Genomic DNA, 5,487 nt, shown 5'->3' with positions numbered 1-5,487 from the left:
TCATCTGTGTCATACTCATCTGACACCTGTTTGCGCTTTAATATCCGTGGTAGTGAAGACCGCTTTACATTGTCGATTCGAGCTTGTAACTGCTTGACCAGTGAGTGATATCCTGGTCCTATCACATCACCTTCTATGACATCCTGCAGTGACTGCGGATACTTTGCAACCATTTTCTTGGCAATTTCTGTCGAGGCTTGTTTATTGGGAGAAGCACAGGCAAGTATCATCTCAGAAACAACGATCCGAATCATTTCTCTACGTAACCTAGGCTTTGGCCTTTTCCCTCTCTCCAAACACTGCATCAAGGCTTCAGGAAGCTTCTCCCATGGAACCTGGAAGCTGTCAAACCAATCTGCAGCAGTAATTAAGTGGCTGGGTGAGGGAGAGAATGAGATTGAGGAGCATGCTGAGGATGCTGAAGAATTTAATGTTGACTGGCCATGGAATTCTGTGGTCTGTGCTGTAAAATTAATTAAAATTTAAATGTACTGAATGACATTTATCCCAAATGTTTACCCAAACATGAACATTTGGTGTTCATGTACTCACCCTCAGGCCACCCAAGATGTAGGTGACTTTTTCGTCAGTAGAACAGAATTTATTTTTTAGCTGAAACCGTGGCCCTGTGAGTCATATAGACGTATAATTTTTTAAGTCATTTTGACATATAAGCGAGTCAAAAAAAGAATACCCGTTGCTCATGACAATACATTGAGGTCTTATGAAGCGAAACAATCGCTCTGTGCAAGCAATTGAACATTATTTACCTCAAATTCAGTATGTGCATACTGTCCTGAGAATAATAATTTATGTTGAACATTGTAGCCGATCACAGACATGGTTTTTGCTTCTGAAATGCGAATGGCCAATCAGATGTTCTAATGGCTGTTTCCACACTCTGCCAATTTGAGGTAAAAATGTTGTAAATAATGTTTCGCTTCATAAGACCCCTCAATGTATTGTCATGAGCAATGGGTATTAACTTTGTTTTTTCTGTAAATGTTTTTTGGACCTCAAAGAGATGGCTCCATTTGACTGCCATTATATGAATCACAAAGGATCACGGATTCAGCTAAATATTTACTTTTCAACTCGCGTAAAAAAAGTCACCTACATCTTGTAATGCCAGAGGGTGAGTAAATGAAAACCAAATTTTCATTTTTGGCTGAACTATTCCTTTAAGTTATACTTATAGCATAATGTACTTACTGGTTTGTTTCCAAGCAGCCAACAATTTTCTAGCTTGAATTGGTCTCAGTACTGAAAGCAGATCAGCTTCCTGGATGTACTGAAAATCCTCAGTGGTTTCCACACCCAAAGATTGTATCATCTCTAATACAATATTTACAATTGAGGTTGGGAGGTCTGGTAACACACTAATAATGGCATTGCTTATGTTGCTTTGCTCTGCATCATCCATTTCTGAGTAAGGGACAAAAGAAGAAGAAAAAAACTATAAAATTCAGCTAACACCAATGACAGTGCAAGGCATTAATTACTGTGACAACACACTGTGTTTCAATGGAACTATTTGGTATCCATCCTTCATGTAAGAACCCAATGGATAGAAATCAGTCAAGTCACTGATGTTCAGACACTGCATCTTTTCATTGTCTTTCCTCACCGAGTACACATGGTACTGAGGAAGGAATTCTGCCTTGTACATTGACACCAGAAGATAAACAATGTTATCTTTTATCAAAATAAGCAGAAGTTCACCAAACTCCACCAAATCAGTCTTCCCTGTGACAAGGAACTGTCCTTTCTTGTATGATGTTCCTTTATACAGCATTTCTACTGTGACCTTTGTGTTGGTCTCAGTGAAGCCAAATTGTCTGACTACATCTTGAATGACTTTACTGTATAGTGCTGAGTAAAATGGACAACCACCTTTAACTTGCAAGACAGCCTGATCCATTGAGCCTGCTGAAAGATAAGCCTGCAATATCTGATGTCTGTCAGAAAGAGTAAGACAGAGGTTTTTGAAATTCTTTAAATTTCTTGCACATCTCTTAAAATAACTATGCTTACTTTCGAAGCGCATAGTCCATAGTCTGATCAAGGGGCCAAATTTCAGGATCAGTGCTGGGTAATGACGTATATAATGGTGCTTTGGTTTCAGGTTAGTTTCTGGGAATAGAGTTTCTCTCAACTCTAAATATTCTTGAATAAGAACATTAAGATATGCAACCTGAGGGACAGAGATTTTCTGAGCACATATCAAGTCCACAATGTCTTTCAGCAGCAGAGTCAACTGCCACACATCATCTGTTCTATCTTTCACATTGTCACCAATTATGAGAGGCAACAGTCTTAAAAAATTCCAGTTCTGTATTAGCGTTTCCTGAGAGTTTAGCTGCTTGAGGGTTGACCTCACATGGCTTAGCAGAAGCATCAGAGGCATAGTATTTGAACTGTTTAATGCTCGATTCAGGGTGGAGTATGTGAACCATGCTTTTTTTATGAAATACTTAAGATAAAGTGCAACATCATAAGACAAAACACCCTCAAAGATGTCATGTCCTAGACAAGGTGGCAAACCTGGCTGACACACATTAAAGTATTTCAAGGAATTGAATACTGACTTGAATTTTACTCCTTCCACTTGTGTATCTTCAGTCTGGATGCGATCTACAGCTGAATTGTAGCTCTCAATGGTGCGGGCTGGTCCACATAGATTAGGATCGTCACCCTGAAATTCAGATCGGGTTATTAGACAGTATCTACAGAAATGTTCTGTGCGGCTGAAATTTTCAGTGAAGCCACCAATGCAATGCTGAACCTAGATTATCTCCAGCAATGCAATACAAGGTTCCTTTGACTACGGTTTCATCTGATACCGCAATCCCATTCTCCTCCAATTCCTTTAAGTCTGCAAGTAAATCAGAGAACAACTTAGCATGCCCAAATGCTTTGAAATCTTTCTCTCTGCACAATAAAACAAGTGGCATGTGGTTTGTGTCAGACCGTACATGAAGTGGCAAATTAGCAACAGATAAATAAACGGCTAACACTTTATGTCTCGTCTTTGCAGAGCCTAAAGGGTTTACGACTTCAAAGGCATCCTGGTATAGTACTAGCTTCAAACCTGATGGATTTTGGACAAAAAAGTCATTGGATTTGAAAATCTGACCATCACTAATATCAGATAAAACATCTGATGGAGGCTCTCCAGAGTGCTCCTCTGACAAACATTTCTGCCACATATCAGATTGTAAAAAGCATTTTAAAGTCTCTCTGACAGGCACATAATAGGCAAACCTATCTATTCTGTTCTCATCTCTTCCTAAAAACACTTTCTTAGGCTCCACGTAGTTGAAAATTTTTTTGAAACACTGAGCTCTTGAGTGTACAGTCCTCATTGGCCCTGTATGACATGCAGAGAACAGATCAGATTCCCTGACAGACTGACAAACTTTGGAGATGTCATCATCTGATAAGGATGTTTCATTTTTTAGCAGCGAAGTAAGTTTACTTAAAGTATATGTCTGACCCAACTCATGGATATTTTGAATCTCCTCAACAATATTCTGTGTGGTCGAAGCAGGTAGTAAGAACTGCCCCTGCAGTTTTAAGTAAAATAAACAAACATTTCGAAGAAAAAGATCATTGAAATCATCTGATGTGTCCATACCACCTTCATCTGTACCTGCTGCAACAAATTCAGGGCCAGAGTCATGTATTTCAGTTGGAGCAGATGATGCATGAGGCGAGTCTCTATACAAGTCACTGATACTGCTTTCTGTAAAATCTCTGTGTTTCCGTGACATGTGGGAGGTAAATGAAGATTTAACCTTAAAAACATCTGTGCATCCTCTCACTGGACAACTCACGACACGTCCTTCCACAATATGGTCTTTCAAATGTGATATTAGAGCTTTAGCATCTTGGCACTGATGGTCACACAACGCCACTGCACATTTAACAACGGTAAAAACCGTCCCGACAGTAACGTTAACAGGCTCATTTACATTATGTTTTCGGTAAAAATGAGCCTTGAACGATGCATATGTACAGAAACTCTGTTTGCAGTCGGCTGCAATGCACTTAAATAAACAACGTGGTTCATTTCGATGAAGTTTGCAGTGAAGTACATACCCCTTAATGATTTGACTGACTTGCCACAGAAACTGCAACTAAACATAGCCAATCTTGGTAAAATAACTACAACAGGAGTAGGGCTAAACGTTTTTTATCAGTCTGTATCCATTTTGTCAGGCTTACCTTAAAAATAAATGTTGAGTCCCCAGAAGTCGTGTTGTGCCACCATGTAACGTTATTCCCACAGATTGTATGCGTGCTAAAATGGCGCTGACTGAAATATAAAACAACATCGACAGTTAACGTTGCTTGAGCAGTGCACGAGTCTTATTGCTCCCTCTTTCTAAATTAGCGAGTTGCTGTGTCCATTATTCTGTAATGTTTTGAAAATAAGCATAGAAAAAAAATTAAATACGTAACGTTTTACCTCGCGTTAGCACGCAGTGTTATCGCTTCTCTTTTCCAGCACCTTCTACATTAATTATTTTGTAGCATACTCTTGAGAAATTTTAAAATAATCATAAAAACAGGATAAATGCAAGTTAAAATGGGATAAAGATAAAATGGCATCAGTACACTCTGTTAGAAGTGAACGATTATCTCTTTCTCCTCACACTCACAATTTGAAAGTTACCCTGTATTCTAAATTTTGTAAAGAAGAGTAAATTTATTAGTGTTGCACTCACCACTTGCATGCAGATCAAGCCGAAGCAGCGCAGTTCACGTGACCTCAAAAGCGGGAAGGTACTCCTCTCCGTGTGCGTGTTTGGCGCTTTGCCAGTTGATGGTCTTCTTGGTTTTTCATGCTTTTGACAAATGTCTCAATGCCGCTTACTACTAGCAAACTATTTATTAATAATTAACCACACAAAATTTCGCAATTAACGTGCAAGATACATGATAGGCCTAAGCCTTTTCTTTTCTTTCTTTTTTCTTTTATTTATTTTTTGCCTGTTGCCAGGCGCCCCTGGTTGTTGCATATCTTTTCACAAAAGAACATTACACAAAAGTAAAGTAAATTACAGTCTATTTAAACATGTTTTACCTTAAAATTGACTTATTTAACAAACACATAGCATTTTTTTAACTTCTAATTACTGTAGAATTTAGGGTATGTGTTTGTTGAATTTTGAAAGGTTATATATTGTAAATTTTATAGGACACAAAATGTGTAATTTACGCAGAATAATACCTTTGATTTTAGGGTAATTACTTGCTTGTGAATTTAAGGTATTTTCTCATTAATTTTACAAAAACAAATCTATTTTCACAGTAAGAATGCATGTTTTTTACATATTAGGAGAGTAAAAATTAAAGTCATGTACCATTTCTTAAATCACAGTAATTTATTGTATGAAATACGGTGATACATTATTTTGGTTTAAACAGTCTGTTACTGTTGCTATTTTACAGGTTTTTACTGTAGTTTTCACTGAAATTTTT

General features: G+C 37.8%; 1 long non-coding RNA gene across 2 annotated transcripts; it reads right to left on the bottom strand.

Annotated features, from left to right (window-relative positions):
• Positions 1-6: 6 nt before the first annotated feature.
• Positions 7-5,140, bottom strand: LOC127641672 (uncharacterized). 2 transcript variants are annotated; one of them, XR_007970204.1, is made up of 6 exons: positions 4,731-5,140; positions 4,228-4,318; positions 2,786-2,875; positions 2,589-2,695; positions 1,213-1,425; positions 7-463 (listed from the first exon to the last, which is right to left on the bottom strand). It is a non-coding gene; the product is annotated as an uncharacterized LOC127641672 (long non-coding RNA). The 2 variants fall into 2 exon arrangements; XR_007970203.1 differs by lacking the exon at positions 4,731-5,140 and adding an exon at positions 4,472-4,673.
• Between the last annotated feature and the right edge of the window lie 347 nt (positions 5,141-5,487).

This window comes from Xyrauchen texanus, unplaced genomic scaffold, assembly GCF_025860055.1.
Source record: "Xyrauchen texanus isolate HMW12.3.18 unplaced genomic scaffold, RBS_HiC_50CHRs HiC_scaffold_1323, whole genome shotgun sequence".
Classification (NCBI taxonomy): domain Eukaryota; kingdom Metazoa; phylum Chordata; class Actinopteri; order Cypriniformes; family Catostomidae; genus Xyrauchen; species Xyrauchen texanus.
The sequence above is the reverse complement of the archived record's forward strand: the minus strand, read 5'-3'. Positions and strand labels throughout refer to the sequence as shown.